The sequence below is a fragment of the Oncorhynchus masou genome, chromosome 10 (genome assembly GCF_036934945.1).
Source record: "Oncorhynchus masou masou isolate Uvic2021 chromosome 10, UVic_Omas_1.1, whole genome shotgun sequence".
Lineage (NCBI taxonomy): Eukaryota > Metazoa > Chordata > Actinopteri > Salmoniformes > Salmonidae > Oncorhynchus > Oncorhynchus masou.
This window is the reverse complement of record NC_088221.1, coordinates 22,675,741-22,700,103: the sequence shown is the minus strand read 5'-3', so window position 1 is coordinate 22,700,103 and position 24,363 is coordinate 22,675,741. Positions and strand designations below refer to the sequence as shown.

The 24,363-nt window shown below is 45.2% G+C and overlaps 1 protein-coding gene across 3 annotated transcripts in view; it reads right to left on the bottom strand.

Moving 5' to 3' along the window:
* Positions 1–24,363, bottom strand: part of arhgef7a (Rho guanine nucleotide exchange factor (GEF) 7a) — an 89,374-nt gene that overhangs the window by 11,201 nt on the left and 53,810 nt on the right. For 2 of the 3 annotated variants that reach the window (XR_010456690.1, XM_064976294.1), the window contains one exon: positions 14,629–14,744. The exons of the other annotated variant lie outside the window; for it this stretch is intronic. The gene's annotated coding sequence lies outside the window, so the exon portion shown is untranslated. Of the gene's footprint in view, positions 1–14,628; positions 14,745–24,363 lie in introns of those variants that run through there. 3 annotated transcript variants of the gene reach the window in all.

The window sequence follows — 24,363 nt, the reverse complement described above, 5'->3', positions numbered from 1 at the left end:
TGTGTGTGATTCCATACGTTGAACCTAGTTCAGTGGAGTTTTCCCTCTCCCCCTCTCTCTCCCTGTAGTGCTGTACTGAAGCAGCTGTAAAAACCGGCTCACGAGACTCGTGACATTGCTGGATGCAGGCCTCGCTCTGCACTGTTACCGCTGAATTCATGATTCAGAAAAGTGTGGACAAATTCCTTGTTTTATTGAAAGCTTACGGCTAAATTAGCTATTTTTGTCAAAAGGACTATTGGCTTTGAGTCAGGAAATGTGTACTTTTCCACCTAAAACATTTGCAATTATTTTATATCATATGTATCCGACCACCACAGTAGGGGAGATGGAACAACTGCGCATTTGTGCTCTCGTTGCCAGCGTAAAGTACTAATTTCCTGACTCAAAACCGATCTCTGAATCATGAATTCACCGGTAACAGTGCAGAGCGAGGCCTGCATCCAGCAATGTCACGAGTCACGTGAGCTTGTTTTTGCAGCTGCTTCAGTACAGCACTACAGGGAGAGAGAGGGGGAGAGGGAAAACTCCACTGAACTAGGTTCAACGTATGGAATCACTTGGGAGTTTCTGGATATTGGATAAAGTTGTCTTTTAAAGGTGTTTGTTTTGATAAGGTTGCCCTATTCTATCTCTGCTCTCCCAGCCTCAGAGATTACCATATTAATAATCTCAGCCTGCTAATCCCAAACACTAATGAACAGCTCCATATTCCATCAGCCCTGACATTCTCAACCAGCTGACAATTATCCAGCATCACACACAATATATATATATACACAAACATACACAGAAGAAAAAAAAATCTGCTTTGTTTTCCTTGTCTCTAATGACTGTGAGTATATAAATGACCAGTCATAGGTCAGCCACTCAAGAGCCACTTCGAAATTGGACATCTGTCCAGTTTCCCAGGACGTCAGAAGATGCCTTCAAAACCTACCACTGGGGGCCACGGTGAGCGCTATTACCATCAAATAGGCTATACAGCTAGGCACTTGTTTACATTTTTTTGTCCCAAACGTTAACCCTTAAGCCACGAGCTCAGGCTCCGAGTGTGGCACATTAAATCCCAGTGTTAGACACAATCTTTATTGTTTGAACCCTATCCAAAACCTTTACCCTTAACTAACCATTAGTAATTCATGCCTAAACGTAATCTTCGTAATTTGACGTTTATGGACAAATGTCTCATTCTGCAGTGAGTCTGTGAGAGCTTGTGGCATAGCTCGGACCAGCAGATTTTTCTGGTTAGGTCACATGGTCAGGAAAAACTCCCGGGCCTAGATATTAATAGTTTGTGGTCAAGAAAAACTGCTAGATTCATAGTGTATATGACAACCCCTCACCCCATCTTTCTGATCCCCCGTCCCCACACCAGCCCAAGGGAAGACTCCCATACAAAGCAGTTGATTAAAAATCACTTAGTGAGACAGACATATAAAGCTGTCAGTCATGGCTTGCCCAGGGGACAAGAGAGACGAGAAGAAGAGGAGAAGAGGAAGGGAGGAGGGAAGGAGGACAGGAGGGAAGGAGGGGAAGAGGAGGGGAGAAGGAGAGGAGGGGAAGAGGAAGGAAGGAGGGAGGAAAGGAGGAGAGAAGGAGAGGTAGTAGTGTTCACCACTAGCTGTAGCTGTCAAACCCACTTGCTCCAGCCTAATCATATAACATGGACTTGACTTCATACACATGGAGCCATTTATAAACCTTTACTTAACCTAAATTAAATAAGAGATAGAGAGAGAGAGGGGGGGGTGGAAATCAATTTGTTTTAAATTACATGTGTCACCACATGATGGTAGTTACACATCTGAGCATGGCCCGCTGAGACCTCTGACACACACACACACGCACACAAACACACACACACACACACACACACACACACACACACAGCAGCTGCCAGTGGCAGAGGTGAGACAGCATCCCTCTAACGGTCTCCTGCCCATCACAAACAGATGGTGCACCCCCCCCCCGCCCACACACACACACAACAAATCCTTCACCAACTTGTCAAATCTACCACAAAGCCTCACTACCTACAATGTATATTACTCTCAGCCCCCTAATTAGAACAACTTCTGACCCTTGATACAATAGATGTCAGACAGGGGCTATAATATGACAGAGACATCAGAAGGCATATAACATGACAGTGACAGAGATATCATCTCCAAGTAGCCTTTAGCCGTAGGCAAATACAGAACTGACCTTAGTACAGTGTCTGGGGGCCACTGCACATCAACTTCCTCTGAGATATCACTGAGTTATATAATCCACAGGGCAGGCGGTCATATTGTGTGTCTGATAATTTGCTGTTTGAAGATTTCTGACAGACCTCTTCAGACACCTCTGAAGATGAAGAGTCTATAGACACTCAGTCAGACAGATCACACCTTAAAGACCCCCTCTCCTTCTGTGACCTTTAACCTTTGATACTTGAGACCCCACCCCCCTCACAATCTCAGCCTACATCAGTTTCTGCCTTTGACTTCTAGTGCAACTCTGAAGTGACAGAGTGCTCTCTCGTCCAAGATTTACATGCCACAGTATGAGGAGAATGACAAACTACCAGTGGCAATTTTAGCATGTAAATCTTGGTGGGGCGAACTCCCCAAAATGTTTTTAGATGCCAGCAAAGCCACTACACAACACAACACTAAACAATACATTCATTGCACTATAACAGTGACAAGTGGTGCTCACAAACTGTTAGGGCCTGCATAAATCTGTCTCAACAGCAGAGTCCCAATATCAGTCCAAACACCTTACCACTGCTTCACCTGGCTATCAGCAGAGTCTTGTCTGGCAGCGAAACAGTTCATTTAGCCTCGTTTACTGCCTTTAAAAAAACATACAGTAGCTGATATGGCTGATTTACTTCAACAAATGTGGTTTCTACTGACAGTTGAAATGTGCAAACTATGGCATAAGGGGACGATGAGCGGATAAGAGGCAATCCTTCATTTCGCTTAAGACAGTAATAAGCGGGATAGGATGGACGTAGTCAATAACTATGTGTTAAGCACTTTTGAAATGTACTGTGACAGAATTCAGAACATGGTAGTTCTGACATTATTCTCCCTGTTCATCAAGTCAGAACCGTAGGATAAATAAAGGGGGCATATAAGCAGACAATGAAGCTCTTGCAATATTCAATGATGACATTTCTCTAAAACAGGCTATAGGCTATATGTAAACCACCAAGTCAGTTTTTTGTTAACCTTTATTTAACTAGGCAAGTCAGTTAAGAAAAAATACTTATTTACAATGCGGTCACAACCGATCACAGCTGGTTGTGATACAACCTGGAATCGAACCATGTTTGTAGTGACACCTCTAGCACTGTCACGGCTTTCGTTGTGGGTAGGAGGAGCGGACCAAAATGCAGCGCAGTTGTGATTAATTTTATTTAATAAGGAAACTATACACAATTAAACTAACAAAATAACAAACGTACGAAAACCGAAAATAGCCCTATCTGGTGCAAAACACAGAGACAGGATCACCCACAAACACACAGTGAAACCCAGGCTACCTAAATATGGTTCCCAATCAGAGACAATGACTAACACCTGCCTCTGATTGAGAACCATATCAGGCCAGACATAAAAATAGACAAACAAGACATCCAACATAGAATGCCCACTCAGATCACACCCTGACCAACCAAAACATAGAAACATGGTCAAGGTGTGACAGTACCCCCCCCCCCCTCCCCAAGGTGTGGACTCCGACCGCAAAACCTGAACCTATCTGGGAGGGTCTGGGTGGGCATCTGTCCGCTGTGGCGGCTCCGGTGCTGGACGTGGCCCCCACTTCACCGTAGTCCTCCTCCACCTTGTCCGCTTCCGTGACCTCCTAGCCACGGCAACCCTACTAAATAACACGGGACAGAGGGGCAGCTCGGGACAGAGGGGCAGCTCGGGACAGAGGGGCAGCGCCGGACAGGCGTCAGACTCCGGCAGCAGCGCCGGACAGGCGGGAGACTCCGGCAGCAGCGCCGGACAGGCGGGAGACTCCGGCAGCAGCGCCGGACAGGCGGGAGACTCCGGCAGCAGCGCCGGACAGGCGGGACTCCGGCAGCAGCGCTCGGACAGGCGGGAGACTCCGCAGCGCGCCGGACAGGCGGGGAGACAGCCGGACAGGCGGGAGCGCCAGCGCGGACAGGCGGGAGACTCCGGCAGCAGCGCCGGACAGGCGGGAGACTCCGGCAGCAGCGCCGGACAGGCGAGAGACTCTGGCAGCAGCGCGCCGGCGGAGAGGAGGAAGAAGGCTCTGGCAGATCCTGGCTGACTGGCGGATCTGGAAGAGTCTGGCTGACTGGCGGATCTGGAAGAGTCTGGTTGACTGGCAGATCTGGAAGAGTCTGGCTGACTGGCAGATCTGGAAGAGTCTGGCTGACTGGCAGATCTGGAAGAGTCTGGCAGATCTGGAAGAGTCTGGCTGACTGGCAGATCTGGAAGAGTCTGGTTGACTGGCAGATCTGGAAGAGTCTGGCTGACTGGCGGATCTGGAAGAGTCTGGCTGACTGGCGGATCTGGAAGAGTCTGGCTGACTGGCAGATCTGGAAGAGTCTGGCTGACTGGCGGATCCTGGCAGAGTGACGGCTCTGGCTGCTCCATGCTGACTGGCAGCTCTGGCTGCTTCATGCTGACTGGCGGCTCTGGCTGCTTCATGCTGACTGGCGGCTCTGGCTGCTCCATGCTGACTGGCGGCTCTGGCGGCTTCTTGCAGACTGGCAGCTCTGGCTGCTCCATGCAGACTGGCAGCTCTGGCAGCTCCTTACAGACTGGCAGCTCCTTGCAGACTGACAGCTCCTTGCAGACTGGCGCCCCCTTTAGACTGGCAGCTCCATGAAGACTGACAGCTCTGGCTGCTCCATGCAGACTGACAGCTCTGGCTGCTCCATGCAGACTGACAGCTCTGGCTGCACTAAACAGGCAGGAGACTCCGGCAACGCTGTAGAGGCGGTAGGCTCTGGCAGCGCTAAACAGGCGGGAGACTCTAACAGCGCAGGAGAGGAGGAAGGCTCTAGCTGCGCTGAACAGGCGGGAGACTCCAGCAGCGCAGGAGGGGAGGAAGGCTCCGGCAGCGCTGGAGAGGCGAGGCGCACAGTAGGCCTGATGCGTGGTGCTGGCACTGGTGGTACTGGGCCGAGGACACGCACAGGAAGCCTGGCGATATTCTCCAGGCTGATCCCAGGGTCCTTCTCCAAATAATTCCTCCTCCCATGTCCATTCCTTCTTTAGTTGCTCCTTGGGGCGGCTACACTCCCCTGGTTTAGCCCAGGGTCCTCTCCCGTCAAGGATTTCCTCCCAAGTCCAAAAGTCCTTTTTTCGCTGCTCCTGCTGCTGCCTTTGCTGTTTCCCGTTACCACGCCGCTTGGTCCTGTTGTGGTGGGTGATTCTGTCACGGCTTTCATTGTGGGAAGGAGGAGCGGACCAAAATGCAGCGTAGTTGTGATTCATTTTATTTAATAAGGAAACTATACACGATTAAACTAACAAAATAACAAATGTACGAAAACCGAAAACAGCCCTATCTGGTGCAAAACACAGAGACAGGAACAATCACCCACAAACACACAGTGAAACCCAGGCTACCTAAATATGGTTCCCAATCAGAGACAATGACTAACACCTGCCTCTGATTGAGAACCATATCAGGCCAGACATAAAAATAGACAAACAAGACATCCAACATAGAATGCCCACTCAGATCACACCCTAACCAACCAAAACATAGAAACATACAAAATAAACTATGGTCAGGGTGTGACAAGCACCGAGATGCAGTGCATTTGACTGCTGCGCCACTCTAGAGTTATGAGGGGAAAAGGGACCAAATTATTAGGGTGAGGCCCATGGGCTACTAACAGCTTACTACACAACATACACTTAGTTTTACTTTCTTAGCTACAGTATACATACTCCTCCCAGCTGCCCACTGCACTGAGGATAGGACACTCTGTCACCACTGATAAATCCACTATAATTGAGAATTTCGAAAAGCATTTTTCTACGGCTGGCCATGCTTTCCACCTGGCCACCCCTATCCCGGTCAACAGCACTGCACCCCCCACAGCAACTCGCCCAAGCCTTCCCCATTTCTCCTTCTCCCAAATCCAGTCAGCTGATGTTCTGAAAGAGCTGCAAAATCTGGACCCCCACAAATCAGACGGGCTAGACAATCTGGACCCTTTCTTTCTAAAATTATCTGCTGAAATTGTTGCAACCCCTATGTTCAACCTCTCTTTCGTGTCATCTGAGATTCCCAAAGATTGGAAAGCAGCTGCGGTCATCCCCTTCTTCAAAGTGGGGGACACTCTTGACCCAAACTGCTACAGACCTATATCTATCCTACCCTGCCTTTCTAAGGTCTTCAAAAGCCAAGTTAACAAACAGATCACCGACCACTTCAAATCCCACCGTACCTTCTCCTCTATGCATCTGGTTTCAGAGCTGGTCATGGGTGCACCTCAGCCACGCTCAAGGTTCTAAACGATATCTTAACCTCCATCGATAAGAAACAATACTGTGCAGCCATATTCATTGACCTGGCCAAGGCTTTCGACTCTGTCAATCACCACATCCTCATCGTCAGACTCAACAGCCTTGGTTTCTAAAATGATTGCCTCGCCTGGTTCACCAACTACTTCTCCGACAGAGTTCAGTGTGTCAAATCTGAGGGCCTGTTGTCCGGGCCTCTGGCAGTCTCTATGGGGGTGCCACAGGGTTAAAGTCTTGGGCCGACTCTCTTCTCTGTATACATCAATGATGTCGCTCTTGCTGCTGGTGAGTCTCTGATCCACCTCTACGCAGACAACACCATTCTGTATACTTCTGGCCCTTCTTTGGACACTGTGTTAACAACCCTCCAGACGAGCTTCAATGCCATACAACTCTCCCTCCGTGGCCTCCAACTGCTCTTAAATACAAGTAAAACTAAATGCATGCTCTTCAACCGATCGCTGCCTGCACCTGCCCGCCCGTCCAGCATCACGACTCTGGACGGTTCGGACTTAGAATATGTGGACAACTACAAATACCTAGGTGTCTGGTTAGACTGTAAACTCTCCTTCCAGACTCACATAAAACAACTCCAATCCAAAGTTAAATCTAGAATTGGCTTCCTATTTCGCAAATAAAGCATCCTTCACTCATGCTGCCAAACATACCCTCGTAAAACTGACCATCTTACCAATCCTCGACTTTGGTGATGTCATTTACAAAATAGCCTCCAACACCCTACTCAAACAATTGGACGCAGTCTATCACAGTGCCATCCATTTTGTCACCAAAGCCCCATATACTACCCACCACTGCAACCTGTACACTCTCGTTGGCTGGCCCTCGCTTCATACTCGTCACCAAACCCACTGGCTCCAGGTCATCTACAAGACTCTGCTAGGTAAAGTCCCGCCTTATCTCTGCTTGCTGATCACCATATCTGCACCCACCCGTAGCACGTGTTCAAGCAGGTATATCTCACTTGTCACCCACCAAAGCCAATTCCTCCTTTGGCCGCCTCTCCTTCCAGTTCTCTGCTGCCAATAACTAGAACGAACTACAAAAATCTCTGAAACTGGAAACACTTATTTCTCTCACTATCTTTAAGCACCAGCTGTCAGAGCAGCTCACAAATCACTGCACCTGTACATAGCCGATCTATAAATAGCCCAAACAACTACCTCTTCCCCTACTGTATTTATATATTTTGCACCCCAGTATTTCTACTTTGCACACTCATCTACTGTCAAATCTACCATTCCAGTTTTAATTGCTATATTGTATTTACTTCGGCACCATGGCCTATTTATTTCCTTTACTTCCCTTATCTCACCTCATTTGCTCACATTGTATATAGACGTATTATTCTACTGTATTAAATCAAATCAAATGAAATTTTATTTGTCACATACACATGGTTAGCAGATGTTAATGCGAGTGTAGCAAAATGCTTGTGCTTCTAGTTCTGACAATGCAGTAGTAACCAACGAGTAATCTAACCTAACAATTCCACAACTGCTACCTTATACACACAAGTGTAAAGGGATAAAGAATATGTACATAAAGATATATGAATGGGTGATGGTACAGAATGGCATAGGCAAGATGCAGTAGATGGTGTCGAGTACAGTATATACATATGAGATGAGTAATGTAGGGTATGTAAACATTATATTAATTAAGTGGCATTGTTTAAAGTGTCTAGTGATACATTTTTACATCAATTCCCATTATTAAAGTGTCTGGAGTTGAGTCAGTATGTTGGCAGCAACCACTCAATGTCAATGGTGGCTGTTTAACAGCCTGATGGCCTTAAGATAGAAGCTGTTTTCCAGTCTTTCGGTCCCTGCTTTGATGCACCTGTACTGACCTCGCCTTCTGGATGATAGCGGGGTGACTCGGGTGGTTGTTGTCCTTGATGATCTTTATGGTCTTCCTGTGACATCGGGTGGTGTAGGTGTCCTGGAGGGCAGGTAGATTACCCACGGTGATGCGTTGTGCAGACCTCACTACCCTCTGGGGAGCCTTACGGTTGTGGGTAGAGCAGTTGCCATACCAGGCGGTGATACAGCCCGATAGGATGCTCTCAATTGTGCAGCTGTAAAAGTTTGTGAGTGCTTTTGGTGACAAGCCGAAATTCTTCAGCATCCTGAGGTTGAAGAGGCGCTGCTGTGCCTTCTTCACAATGCTGTCTGTGTGGGTGGACCAATCCAGTTTGTCCGTGATGTGTACACCGAGGAACTTAAAACTTACTACCCTCTCCACTACTGTCCCGTCGATGTGGATAGGGCGGTGCTCCCTCTGCTGTTTCCTGAAGTCCACGATTATCTCCTTTATTTTGTTGACGTTGAGTGTGAGGTTATTTTCCTGACACCACACTCCATGGGCCCTCACCTCCTCCCTGTAGGCCGTCTCATCGTTGTTGGTAATCAAGCCTACCACTGTAGTGTTGTCCACAGTCTTGATGATTGAGTTGGAGGCGTGCATGGCCACGCAGTCGTGGGTGAACAGGGAGTACAGGAGAGGGCTCAGAACGCACCCTTGTGGAGCCCCAGTGTTGAGGATCAGCGGGGTGGAGATGTTGTTACCTACTCTCACCACCTGTGGGCAGCCCGTCAGGAAGTCCAGTACCCAGTTGCAAAGGGCGGGGTCGAGACCCAGGGTCTTCTCGCTTGATGATCAGTTTGAAAGGTACTATGGTGTTAAATGCTGAGCTGTAGTCGATGAACAGCATTCTCACGTAGGTATTCCTCTTGTCCAGATGGGTTTGGGCAGTGTGCAGTGTGGTTGCGATTGCGTCGTCTGTGGACCTATTGGGGCGGTAAGCAAATTGGAGTGGGTCTAGGGTGTCAGGTAGGGTGGAGGTGATATGGTCCTTGACTAGTCTCTCAAAGCACTTCATGATGACGGAATTGAGTGCTACGGGGCGGTAGTCGTTTAGCTCAGTTACCTTAGCTTTCTTGGGAACAGGAACAATGGTGGCCCTCTTGAAGCATGAGGGGACAGCAGACTGGGATAAGGATTGATTGAATATGTCCGTAAACACACCAGCCAGCTGGTCTGCGCATGCGGCTGGGGACTGTTTGTTTTACTCCATGTGTAACTCTGTGTTGTTATATATGTCGAACTGTTTTGCTTTATCTCTGCCAGGTCGCAGTTGTAAATGAGAACTTGTTCTCAACTTGCCTACCTGCTTAAATAAAAGTAAAACCAAAAAATAAATACATATCTCCCATATTACATCATTTACGCAGCAGCATACAATTACATGTTCTGAATTCTGTCGCTGTACATTTCAAAAGTGCTTAACAAAGTTAGAAGTCTGAGATTTCCCAGTTCTGAGTTTCCAGCTTTTTTGAACACAGCAGAAGTCATGCAGGCCAGTGTTGATTATTTATCATTTTAAGCTTGGAAAAGAGACCCTTAAATCCAGACCCACTCCACTGAAAAGCAGGCTAGTGATTGATTTGCAATTCTTGCAGTTAGCCACTGATTCCTTCCAAACCACTCATTGCTGAATTGCAATTTCCAACTTGTTGTGTAATGTTTATGTCCAATGGCCGATGAGCACCGATACGTTTTATCTATCACTTCTCTTCATTAAGACAAGGATAGAAAAGGATTTGCCAGTAGATTGTCAACTTGATTCATGATGATGACTGCTAGCTAAGATTTAGAAAGTATGATGTTGACATGATCAGTCCAATCAAAGCTACAGTAGATTTAACGTGATTTGACGTAATTTTATCTGTGGCCAATGACCTTGAGCCTTCTTGGATGGGCACTTCTAATGTAACTCTATGGCAGCATCCAAGCGGCTTGCATTTTCGTGCCCTCCCCGTAGATTTTTCAGTGACGTAGTGTCCCTATGAGTGACAAAACACTGAGCCAATCACAGCGCAACTGGAGACCATTACCAAGCCCTACACTGCGTATTTTGTGCTGGCTGCCCCACCACCGCAGAAAACAATGAGCTGGGCTGAAAAACATGCCTTTTGGAGATGCCTTACTCAAGTAAGCAAAAAAGAGACGTTTGTATGGGGCTTTATTAAATCAAAGTTGTTGTATTTTTTTTTTTACATTGTTTGCAAACTGATATGTGGCACATTTTAATGCCAAATTAACATGCCAAACAGGCATGTGGGGAGGCAGGGTAGCATAGTGGTTAGAGCGTTGGACTAACCGAAAAGTTGCAAGGCAGGTAACCCACAGTTCCTACGCTGTCATTGAAAATAAGACTTTGTTCTTAACTGACTTGCCTAGTTAAAAAAAGGTCAAATAAAAAACCACAACATATATTATAATAGATATATGTAATTTTTTAGCTAAACAGGTGAGGTTCAAAACAGGTGGCTCTGCCCCACCTGTCCTAAATGACGGGTCGCCACTGCAAACAATCACTATGTAAGCTACTTATAGACATGAGCTGTGTTCGAATACTCATACTAACCGCACTAATCATACTATTTGTGATGTAAATTGAGTATGTAGTATGCTTTTTGGTCATAGTATGGATATAGATTGCATGCCAAAAGATCCCGGATGTCGTACTACATTTGCCAAAATACGAAGTATACAAGCAGTGGACATTATATCTGTGATTTTAGGGCCCATAATGCAATTCTTCAGAAAACGGGCATGGCTTCATAACATTTTCAGATTTGAAGAAAATGGCGGAAAACATACAGCCGAACAAATTATGACAAAAAAATAAGAAAATGAAATGAAAATGAGCAATGTAATAAAGTAATGATTTTTCAAATAAGTTACATGTTATGTTAGCTGACAATTCGTTACCTACACTAGCCTTATGAACCGCATAGAATATCATTACAACAGTTGCTTGTATGTACCGGTATGTTAGCTAGCTACCTAACATTAGTTAGGCTACCAATACATCGAACTTGCCAGTACAGTGCCCTCGGAAAGTATGCAGACCCCTTGACTTTTTCCACATTTTGTTACGTTACAGCCTTATTTTAAAATGTATTAAATAATTTTCCCCCCTCATCAATCTACACACAACACTCCATAATGACAAAACAAAAACAGGTTTCGACATTTTTGCTAATTTATTAAATATAAAAAACTGAACTATCACATTTACATAAGAATTCAGACCCTTTACTCAGTACTTTGTTGAAGCACCTTTGGCAGTGATTACAGCAGAGTCTTCTTATGACGCTACAAGCTTGGCACACCTGTATTTGGGGAGTTTCTCCCATCCTTCTCTGCAGATCCTCTCAAGCTCTGTCAGGTTGGATGGGTAGCGTTGCTGCACAGCTATTTTCAGGTCTCTCCAGAGATGTTCAATTGTGTTCAAGTCCGGGCTCTGGGTCGGACACTCAAGGACATTTAGAGACTTGTCCCGAAACCATCCTGCGTTGTCTCGACTGTGTGCTTGTGTTTGTTGTCCTGTTGGAAGGTTAACCTTCACCCCAGTCTAAGGTCCTGAGCACTCTGGAGCAGGTTTTCATCAAGCATCGCTCTGTACTTTGCTCCGTTCATCTTTTCCTTGATCCTGACTAGTCTCCCAGTCCCTGCCACTGAAAAACATCCCCACAGCATGATGCTGCCCCCACCATGCTTCACCATAAAGATGGTGCCAGGTTTCCTCCAGACGTGACGCTTGACATTCAGGCCAAAGAGTTAAATCTTGGTTTCATCAGACCAGAGAACCTTTTTTCTCATGGTCTGAAAGTGTTTAGGTGCCTTTTGGCAAACTCCATGCGGGTTGTCAAGTGCCTTTTACTGAGGAGTGGCTTCCGTCTGGCCACTGCCATAAAGACCTGATTGGTGAAGAGATGGTTGTCCATCTGGAAGGTTTATCTCACTTTTGTTTATTATCTATTTCACTTGCTTGGCGATATTAACATATGTTCCCCATGCCAATAAAGCCCTTAAATTGAAAATGGAATTGAATTGAGAGAGAGAGGGATAGAGTGCACGAGAGAGATAGGGAGTAGAGAAATTAGAAATGAGAGAGAAGAGAGTGGGAGAGAGAGGCAGATAGATAGAGGAGAGGGGGAGAACAAGCGAGAAGCAGGAGAGCATGCACTGCAGTCAGCTTTGCAACATTACCCCGACCCACAACCACCCTGGTATAAACCACAAACAAATAGATAAACTATTTAGGCAGTAAAAGTGACTGACAGCTGGAGAGGAGACAAAGTAAAAGAGGGGAGTGAGGAAACAGGAAAAATACAGAGAAAGAGTGAGACAAAGGCAGAAAGAGAGTGAAAGAGAGAGACAGCACATTCTATTGTGAAGCAAAAAACAATGAACATGGAGCTCCCCTGGGTCAGCTAGCAATGTCACCTCCCACAGGGTCCTTCAGGGTCAGCTTAGACACACATGGCTGGCCAACACACTGCCTGTCTACAAACCACACACAAAAAGGTCACATCTGACCAGAGAAAGGAAGAGGGGGAGAGAGAGTGAGAATGTGGAGCTGGGTCAGAGAGGAAGTAGAGAAAAGCTGAAGGTAGACAGGACAAGGAAGTTAGAGAAGATGCTGAAAGTGAATTGGATAAAGGAATGACTACACACAACATCAAACTCCAAAACATATTCCCCAAATGTATTCTATTTCCAAGAACACACACACACTCAACCCTCCCCCACAAACACCAACCACAAGTGTATTTGTCCCACTGATATTTGTCCCACTGTATTGTATTGTGCTGACTTGTGTATGGCGAGTGTTCAGGAGAACGTCAAGCCAATCTCCCAGCGCCCAAACATATAGAATTGAATCACCTCTGAGGTATCCCCCTCCCCCTAGATTTTTACAGATGTCTGTAGTTATCTATGGCCCTCTGTGTGGCCTTACCACATGTAAAATATATGAAATAATTAAATAAGATGATTTTCAAATAAAAAACAATAATGATAATCTGAAGTACCCAAAAGGGCCACTAGATGTCTTGTGATAGATTACATAAGATCCTTGAAAGGTACAGTACCAAAATTCTGGTAGCTTACTGGTAGAATTGGAATGTTTCCAGTAATATACCCTCCCTTTGTAACCCTTTTTAACGCTACACACAGCACATTAACACATTACCACAGTTACACATAAACACACACACACTTCCCGGTTCTCATGAACAAGCTAATTATACAAAACAACTTTATCCAATCATAAACTAATCTGACGCAGAACAACAGAAAAACAGCTGATTGGTTGAGGATTACAGGTGATGATTGTATTTACTCATAATATTTATTTCATCTGCTTTAGTAAAGTTGATTAAGAAACAAAAATATTCCAAGACAACAACATTGTCAAAGGCTCTGGTAATTTTGTTACTTTGTCCATTCTAGAATAGCCATAAAAGTTCTGTGATACCTACACGGATATCATTTAGTATTGGGGCCCTAGAGACCACCGTCCAACCTAATACGTTGTGCCTGTTTTGCATACTATTTTGGCATTAATACATGTCACATATCAGTTTGCAAACTATCACGGCTCAGGAAAATACCCAGATGCAGACAGTTCGAATAACGGACGTTTGTTATATAAACAGAGGGCAGGCAAAGAACAGGTCAAGGGCAGGCAGGGGTCAGTAGTCCAGGGCAGAGTCCGCGAGGTTCAGAGTGGCAGACAGGGGTCAGTAGTCCAGGGCAGAGTCCGCGAGGTTCAGAGTGGCAGACAGGGGTCAGTAGTCCAGGGCAGAGTCCGTGAGGTTCAGAGCGGCAGGCAGGGGTCAGTAGTCCAGGGCAGAGTCCGTGAGGTTCAGAGCGGCAGGCAGGGGTCAGTAGTCCAGGGCAGAGTCCGCGAGGTTCAGAGTGGCAGACAGGGGTCAGTAGTCCAGGGCAGAGTCCGTGAGGTTCAGAGCGGCAGGCAGGGGTCAGTAGTCCAGGGCAGAGTCCGTGAGGTTCAGAGCGGCAGACAGGGGTCAGTAGTCCAGGGCAGAGTCCGCGAGGTTCAGAGTGGCAGACAGGGGTCAGTAGTCCAGGGCAGAGTCCGTGAGGTTCAGAGTGGCAGACAGGGGTCAGTAGTCCAGGGCAGAGTCCGTGAGGAGGTTCAGGCAGGCAGGGCAGGCAGGCAGGGTCAGTATATAGTCCAGGGCAGAGGTCCGTGAGGTATATTCAGTGGAAAAAGGAGCGGCAGGCAGGCTCAGGGTTCAGTGGCAGGCAGAGGTCAGTATATCCAGTGCAGTGGAAAAAGGTACAGAACGGCAGGCAGGCTCAGGGTCAGGGCAGGTAGAATGATCAAAACCGGGATACCTGTAAAACAGGGGCTCAAGAAAACAGGAGAATGAGAAACACGCTGGTAGGCTTGACGAGACGAACTGGCAACAGAAACAGAGAACACAGGTATAAATGCACAGGGGATAATGGGGAAGATGGGCAACACCTGGAGGGGGGTGGAGACAAGCACAAAGATAGGTGAAACAGATCGGGGTGTGACACAAACAATGTTTTTGCTTTCTTGAGCAAGGCAGCTCCAAAATCCAGGTGTTTCAGCCGAGCTCAGAGCTTTCTGTAGTGGTGGGGCAGCCAGTGGAAAATACACAGCGTAGGGGTTGGTAATGTTCTCCGTGATTGGCTCAGTGTTCTGTCACTCATGGGGACACAACGTCAACGCAAAATCTACGGGGAGAGCTAGAAAATTCAAGTCCCTTGGGTGCTGCCATATTACAAGTACCCATCCAAGAAAGCTCAAAGTCATTGGCCAGAGGTAAAATTATGTCACGTTATATCTACCGTAGCTTTGATTGGACAGATCATGTCAACATCATACTTTCAAAATCTTAACTAGTAAGCTAGACAAGCAGTCATCATCATGAATCACATCTACAATCTACTGGCAAATCCTTTTCAATTCTAAAACGTATCGGTGCTAATCGGCCATTGGACATAAAAATTACAAAACAAGTTGTAAATCGCAAATTCAGCAATGACTGTTTTAGAAGGAATCAGTGGCTAACTACAAACATTGCAAAAAAATCACTAGCCTGCTATTCAGTGGAGTGGGTGTGTGGTCCAAGTCTGGGTTTAAGGGTCTCTTTCCCAAATTAAAAAGGATAAACATTCATGCGGTCAATCCAGCATAATTTCTGCTGCGTTCAAAACAACTGGGAAATTTCAGGCTTCAGCGAGTTCAGGACAACTGGAAACAAAAAAGAGCCTGGTGAAATACGTTTAGGTCATCGAACTCAAAATTCCAACTCGGGAACTCTGGCCTCTTTTTGAGAGCTCCGACCTGAAGATCACTGACATCATGATTCAACCTTGTTGTTGTCCGAGTTCCCAGTTGTCTTGAAAGCACCATGAATCCAGAGAATGCCAGACTTTGATGACAAAATTTGCCCACTAAGGACCACCACGCCACCTTCCTGTTCACTTGAGCACAACACAACAAGTTGAGTCCAAAAATTTATTGTGTGCTACTGCATATATGCATATACAATTGAAGTCGGAAGTTTACATTAATTTAAACTCCATTTTTCACAATTCCTGACATTTAATCCTCGTAAAAATGATCTGTCTTAGATCAGTTAGGATCACCACTTTATTTGAAGAATGTGAAATGTCAGAATAATAGTAGAGAGAATGATTTATTTCAGCTTTTATTTCATTCATCACATTCCCAGTGGGTCAGAAGTTTAAATACACTCAATTCATATTTGGTAGCATTGACTTTAAATTGACTTTTTTGTTCATAAGCCATTTTGCCACAACTTTGAAAGTATGCTTGGGGTCATTGTACATTTGGAAGACCCATTTGCGACCAAGCTTTAACTTCCTGACTGATGTTGCTTCAATATATTCACATCACTTTCCATCCTAATGATGCCATCTATTTTGTGAAGTGCACCAGTCCCTCCTGCAGCACCCCCACAACATGATGCTGCCACCCCATGCTTCACGGTTGGGATGGTGTTCTTCAGCTTGCAAGCCTCCCCCTTTTTCCTTCAAACATAATGATGGTCATTATGGCCAAACATATCTATTTTTGTTTCATCAGACGAGGACATTTCTCCCAAAAGTACGATCTTTGTCCCCATGTGCAGTTGCAAACTGTAGTCTGGCTTTTTTATGTCGGTTTTGGAGCAGTGACTTCTTCCTTGCTGAGCGGCCTTTCAAGTTATAGGACTTGTTTTATTGTGGATATAGATACTTTTGTACCTGTTTCCTCCAGCATCTTCACAAGGTTCTTTGCTGCTGTTCTGGGATTGATTTTCAATTTTCGCACCAAAGTATGTTCATCTCTAGGAGACAGAACGCGTCTCCTTCCTGAGCGGTACGACGACTGCGTGGTCCCAAGGTGTTAATACTTGCGTACCATTGTTTGTACAGATAAACGTACAAACGTGCTCCCAATTTTTAGTGCTGAGTTTTTGGCGGATTTCTTTTGATTTTCCCATTATGTCAGGCAAAGAGTAACTGAGTTTACTGAAATACATCCACAGGTACACCTCCAATTGACTAAAATTATGTCAATTAGCCAATCAGAAGCTTCTAAAGCCATGACATAATTTTCTGGAATTTTCCCAGTCAACTTATTGTATGTAAACTTCTGACCCACTGGAATTGTGATACAGTAAATTAGACGTGAAATAATCTGTCTGTAAACAATTAATGGAAGAAATTACTTGCGCCATGCACAAAGTAGATGTCCTACAGTTTGTTAACAAGAAATGTGTGGAGTAGTTGAAAAACAAGTTTTAATGACTCCAACCTAAGTGTACGTAAATTTCCAACTTCAACTGTATCTGCCAAGGAGACATGTATAACGTAGCTAAGAAAGTAATACTAAGTGTATGGTGTGTTGTAAGCTGTTAGTAGGCCATGTGCTTCACCCTAATAATTTGGTTTCTTTCCCCCTCATAATTTAGCCTACTGTTCTGACTTGCTGATGCACATGTAGCCTATAGCCTGTTTTGGAGACAAGTAATCATTGAATATCGTAAGAGCTTTCATTGTCTGCTTATACGGCCCCTTTATTTATCCTACGGTTCTGACTTGGTGTACAGGGAGAATACAGTAAGAACGGCCCATGTTCTGAATTATGTTGCTGTACATTTCAAACACGCAAAATAAATAGTTATCCATCCTAGCTCGACCATTTATGTCTAAATCTAAATTACGGATTGCCTCATCCGCTCGTCGTCCTCTTATGCCATAGTTTGTCAGTAGAAACCACATTTGTTGAAGTAAGTCAGCCATATCAGCTATGTTTTTCTAAAAGGCAGTAAATGAGGCTGAATAAACTATTTCGCTGCCAGACAAGGCTCTACTGAAAGCCATGTGTAGTGGTGGTAAGATGTTGGGACAGCTTTATGTAGGCCCTAACAGTTTGTGGGCACCGTTTGTCACCGTTAGTGTGCAATTAATGTATTGTTTAGTGTTGTGTAGTGGCTTTGTTGTTTATGCATCAAACATATTTTTTGCCCCACCAAGATATACATGCTAAAATCGCCACTGCTTCACACTATAGCAATACCTCAAAACACTAACCAGGGCTGTGTTGAGTTCAGTATATACCATGTAGCCCTACCTCAGAACACTAACCAGGACTGTGTTGAGTTCAGTATATACCATGTAGCCCTACCTCAGAACACTAACCAGGGCTGTGTTGAGTTCAGTATATACCATGTAGCCCTACCTCAGAACACTAACCAGGGCTGTGTTGAGTTCAGTATATACCATGTAGCCCTACCTCAGAACACTAACCAGAACTGTGTTGAGTTCAGTATATACCATGTAGCCCTACCTCAGAACACTAACCAGGGCTGTGTTGAGTTCAGTATATACCATGTAGCCCTACCTCAGAACACTAACCAGGGCTGTGTTGAGTTCAGTATATACCATGTAGCCCTACCTCAGAACACTAACCAGGGCTGTGTTGAGTTCAGTATATACCATGTAGCCCTACCTCAGAACACTAACCAGGGCTGTGTTGAGTTCAGTATATACCATGTAGCCCTACCTCAGAACACTAACCAGGGCTGTGTTGAGTTCAGTATATACCATGTAGCCCTACCTCAGAACACTAACCAGGGCTGTGTTGAGTTCAGTATATACCATGTAGCCCTACCTCAGAACACTAACCAGGGCTGTGTTGAGTTCAGTATATACCATGTAGCCCTACCTCAGAACACTAACCAGGGCTGTGTTGAGTTCAGTATATACCATGTAGCCCTACCTCAGAACACTAACCAGGGTTATGTTGAGTTCAGTATATACCATGTAGCCCTACCTCAGAACGCTAACCAGGGCTGTGTTGAGTTCAGTATATACCATGTAGCCCTACCTCAGAACGCTAACCAGGGCTGTGTTGAGTTCAGTATATACCATGTAGCCCTACCTCAGAACACTAACCAGGACTGTGTTGAGTTCAGTATATACCATGTAGCCCTACCTCAGAACACTAACCAGGACTGTGTTGAGTTCAGTATATACCATGTAGCCCTACCTCAGAACACTAACCAGGGCTGTGTTGAGTTCAGTATATACCATGTAGCCCTACCTCAGAACGCTAACCAGGGCTGTGTTGAGTTCAGTATATACCATGTAGCCCTACCTCAGAACACTAACCAGGGCTGTGTTGAGTTCAGTATATACCATGTAGCCCTACCTCAGAACACTAACCAGGGCTGTGTTGAGTTCAGTATATACCATGTAGCCCTACCTCAGAACACTAACCAGGGTTATGTTGAGTTCAGTATATACCATGTAGCCCTACCTCAGAACACTAACCAGGGCTGTGTTGAGTTCAGTATATACCATGTAGCCCTACCTCAGAACGCTAACCAGGGCTGTGTTGAGTTCAGTATATACCATGTAGCCCTACCTCAGAACACTAACCAGGGCTGTGTTGAGTTCAGTATATACCATGTAGCCCTACCTCAGAACACTAACCAGGGCTGTGTTGAGTTCAGTATATACCATGTAGCCCTACCTCAGAACGCTAACCAGGGCTGTGTTGAGTTCAGTATATACCATGTAGCCCTACCTCAGAACGCTAACCAGGACTGTGTTGAGTTCAGTATATAGCAAGTCTGAAAGATGCAGTCTGATCACGCACACCTCTTTATACTGCAGACTGCCTATTGCACCTTGCTCACGCCTTGCCCACAACAGACAGACATACACACACACACACACACACACACACACACACACACACACACACACACACACACACACACAACCCAGACAAAAAAAGATGCCCCGCTGAGAGAGAAAGAGCCCCAGTTCTACCCACATCAACAGCAGACTAGATAAACACAATGGATTGAACATACCACAAAAGACTGAGCACATCCAAATAACCCTCCACCTCAACCATCACTACTGCATTTATCTGCTCATAAACATAGAGATCAATAAATTCTCTTGGAACACACACATTTTCTCATGAAATTACAGCTCTGGGGACAAGAGGCAGCATTATAAGATAGGTCAAATACCCTAACCTCTCCTCTCCATGGCAACAGTTTTTCACGTAAAAAAAAAGCTCTCCCTGTGTTTGTTTGGTTTGTTGTGTGTGTGTATGTGTGTCCTTAACAGTGCGTGTGACAACCTCGCCATCTCAGCGTCTGTATTAGCATAGCCGAGGCACTGCTTTGTTTTACCATGACCTGTATAATCAGTGTCACATTAACAACACAACAAATCAAATACTGGTGTGTCTGCCCTGTAACTCCCCTCACCTCTCACACACACACACACACACACACACACACACACACACACACACACACACACACACACACACACACACACACACACACACACACACACACACACACACACACACACACACACACACACGCCCAGCTGTCTGCCATGCTGTCAATCTGATGCTAATTAATATGATAACTAATACCTATTACACCACCGAGAGGTTCAGGCTCACTAATTTGATTTGCGTTTAAAAAGGGAGGAGAGGGAGAAGGAGAAATAAATGACAAATGAGGAGGTGCTGTGAGCCAGTACTCAGCTGTAGGTTAGCTTCCCTGTTCCCTCACTCTGTTCCAACCATCATGGCTTCTATCACAACTGTTTAGGATGAGGACTTCTTATGAGTGAAGCCAGAAGGAAGAATATGCACATCGCAATATATGATAAACATTAACTTCCACAAACATAAATACACGCACACACCACTTTCTCCCCCTCTCCTTCAACACTCCTTCAATGTGGCAATGTTAACTACTTTAGTGTAACGGAGGAAGTCATCATCATGGGCTTGTTTCCTTCTCCTGCTGCATCTCAACTCAGCATAGAACACGAAAAAGAGAGACGACGAAAGGAAGGAAGAAATAGAGAAGAGGGGATCGAAATGAAAAGAAGGGAAGGAAGAGAGAGAAGACTGAGGAGACAGATGGGGGAAATAAACAGAAAGGAAGGAATGAATGGAGAGAGAGAGAGAGAGAGAGAGTGAGAGAGTAAAAAATGAGAGGTGTGTAGTGTAGAAGGCCCAGCTGACATTATAAAGCTGGTGAGTTTATGAGTCGTGGTGATTAGCCAGATCTTACCAATCAATGACACATTCACATGGCTGCCTGCTCTGTTGCTAACCCCAATACACACTAATTGGTCTATTCCTGGCTTAACATGGAGACGCTGCCTTCCACTTCAGAGCAAGCTCTCTCTCTCTCTCTCACACACACACACACACACACACACACACACACACACACACACACACACACACACACACACACACACACACACACACACACACACACACACACACACACACACACACACACACACACACACTCTGCATGCATACACTCATACATATCTGGTGAAGAGCATGATGCGTATATTTTCTTAAAAGGTCAAATTGATTCTGATTCAATTTGTGAGTGGCTGAGGACCAATGGATACCGCCACATCTGCACTAACAATAATGAGAGAATGGGATCCCACTATGGACCAATCACACGACAGAATCTGGACTGGGGAAAACTCATGAATGTAATTTAAGTTTGTTGAGTGTTTAGATAATGCAGCCTAATGTAATGCTGTGCTGTCTGGGTCCAACAGGCTCCACCACATAGCAACAGCGCCACCAACATCTCAGACCAGAAACTGCATGTTTTAACACACTTGTGGTTCAGATCTGCATTACATTAGACCTACAGTATTATTATTAGATTATAAATATTATACATTTGAAATATGATTTAAACATACAGATGTGTCAATATTTGCAGAATTAAAAATATATTTAGGCATTTTGGGGATATAAATAAAAACAAATCAAATGGTCGCACTTTACTTGGATTTTCCATCTGTAGAGGCTTTACAGATGGTCATACTATCAACAAACTATCTGTTGATAAGCAACTGCTTGTTAAAGGTTACGGTTAGGGTTAGGGTTAAGTTTAGAATAAGGGTGGTTAGGATAAGAGTTAGGGTAAGTAGTTCGTTGAAATGTTACTGGTAGTCTGTAGCATCTCCAGATGAACTATCCAAATAGTGTTACCACTACTACTACTACAATACAACAGTTGGAACAGGGATGTGAAATATTACATGACTGTGAGAGTTGCTCATTGGAGAGGACATTTTAGTCATCACACACATACACTTGGCTAGGGTCACCCATAGGGTACATTTCTCTCTCAGTGAGCGCTGGGAGCGAGCAGCACTTCTAGCTGAGAGGAGGACAAGAGGAGAGCTCACTTAAACACATGACCAGTACTACCCAAATATTGTGTGTGTAGGGGTGTGTGTGTGTATGCACACGTGTTGTTTACTGTGAAGCCGTTTGTAGTAAACAACAATGCAATTACTCTTTTAAGCAGAGAGTGAGTGAGCGAGCGAGGCTAGCCTTCGTTCCTGCTGTGACTGTTAGTGAGTCGTCCTCACCAGCTGGAGCTTCCAACACTTTTGACATTAGTAGGCAGATTGCCTTAGTACCTTTGTTCAGAGAGTCAGAGGTCGACTCCTATTTTTGTGTTTTTGAACGTATAGCCGTAGCATTGAAATGGCCTGAAGAGATATGGTGTCTATTACTTCAGTGTAAATTAACTGGTAAAGCCCAAGAGGTTTTGTCAGAGCTACCTCTGGAGGACAGTTTTAATTATGAAGTGGTCAAAGCTACTGTTCTTTGCGCCTATGAGCTTGTGCCTGAGGCATACCGACAGAGATTTAGGTCTCATAGAAAGTCTTCTAGTAAGACTTATGTGGAATTTGCTAGAGACAAGGAAAATCTGTTTGATAAATGGCATGCTGCTAGTAAGGTAACTGATTTCAACTCTCTCCGGGAGTTACTCTTGTTGGAAGAGTTTAAAAATTGCTTACCCGAACGCACTGTAGTTTACCTAAACGAACAGTAAGTATCCTCTCTGGCAGAAGCGTCTGTGTTGGCAGACGAGTTTGTGTTGACGCACAAGAGTGTGTTTTCAGCTCATACTGAGGGTAGAGCCACTGGGTTTCCAACTTTTAGTCCTAGTTGGCCAGCAGTGTATCAAGCACGGCAGAAAAATGAGCGTCCCCGTTTCTATTGTCATAAAGTGGGACATATGATTAATGAATGCTTCCTGCTAAAACCCAAACAAGAGATGCCTCTTCGTGCCAAGCCGCCAACAGGTGTTGGTCTAATTTGTACGGTTGTGAGGTCTGAAACGAAACAGGTGCCTCCGGGTAACTGTAGTTTGAAAGACCCAGTCCCCGACCACAGTTATGAACCGTTCATTTTCGAGGGGTTTGTGTCCCTAACGAATGACGAAGCGTCTCAGTGTCCGGTTAAAATCCTTAGAGATACTGGTGCGGCACAGTCGTTTATATTGTCTGATGTGTTGCCCTTATCTGACGATACATACTGTGGTTCCAGTGTGTTAGTGCAGGGTATTGAAATGGGTTTTGTCCCAGTGCCATTGCACTTTGTGAGTGTACACTGAGTTAATCAGTGGAATATTCAGAGTGGGGGTATGTCCTATGTTGCCAGTGAAAGGTGTGACCTTTATAATGGGTAACGATATTGCCAAAGGAAAGGTAGTACCCGTATTGGAAGTATTGGATAAAAGTGACAACTCTCTCTCCAAAGAGCTGGCACAGAGTTATCCACATGTGTTCCCCGCTTGTGCTGTCACTCGTGCTCAGGCACGACAAGAGGGTGACGTGATAGATTTGTCAAACACTGTTCTGTTCAAAGAGGTTGATCAAGAGGATGGATTGTGTGATACCTCTGAGAAGCTGATCACCTCTGACAAACAGCCCAGGGAAGAATCGAAGAATGTTGAACTTACTGCTGATGCAATCACTCGTGAGCAGCTGATTGCTAACCAAAAGGTTGACAACAAGCTTGCTAAATGTTTTTCTAATGTTGTCTCATTGGAAGATGTAAAGAAGAAGAACGTGGCTTACTTCATTGATGGTAATCTCCTCCTGCATAAATGGACATCCCATGTAGACGTGGACGGAGATTGGAATGCTGTTGACCAAATAGTGATTCCTACAGCCTTTCGACATAATGTGTTATCCCTTGCTCATGATCACCAGTGGTCCGGTCATTTAGGAATCACCAAGACTTATGATCGGATCCTTCAACATTTCTTTTGGCCAGGTTTAAAACAAGATGTGTCTCAGTTCTGTCGGACATGCCACACATGTCAGATAACAGGAAAACCAAATCAGGTTATTCCTCCCGCTCCTCTTTGTCCCATACCTGTCATAGGTGAACCATTCGAACATGTGGTGGTTGATTGCGTTGGACCGTTACCGAAGACAAAATCGGGTAACCAGTTTCTGTTAACGGTTATGTGTATGGCACCAAGATACTCAGAGGCCATTCCTCTGAAGAATTACAGCCCCGGTAGTGAGTAAGGCCTTATTAAATTCTTCACGACATCCGGGTTACCTAAGGTGGTACAAAGTG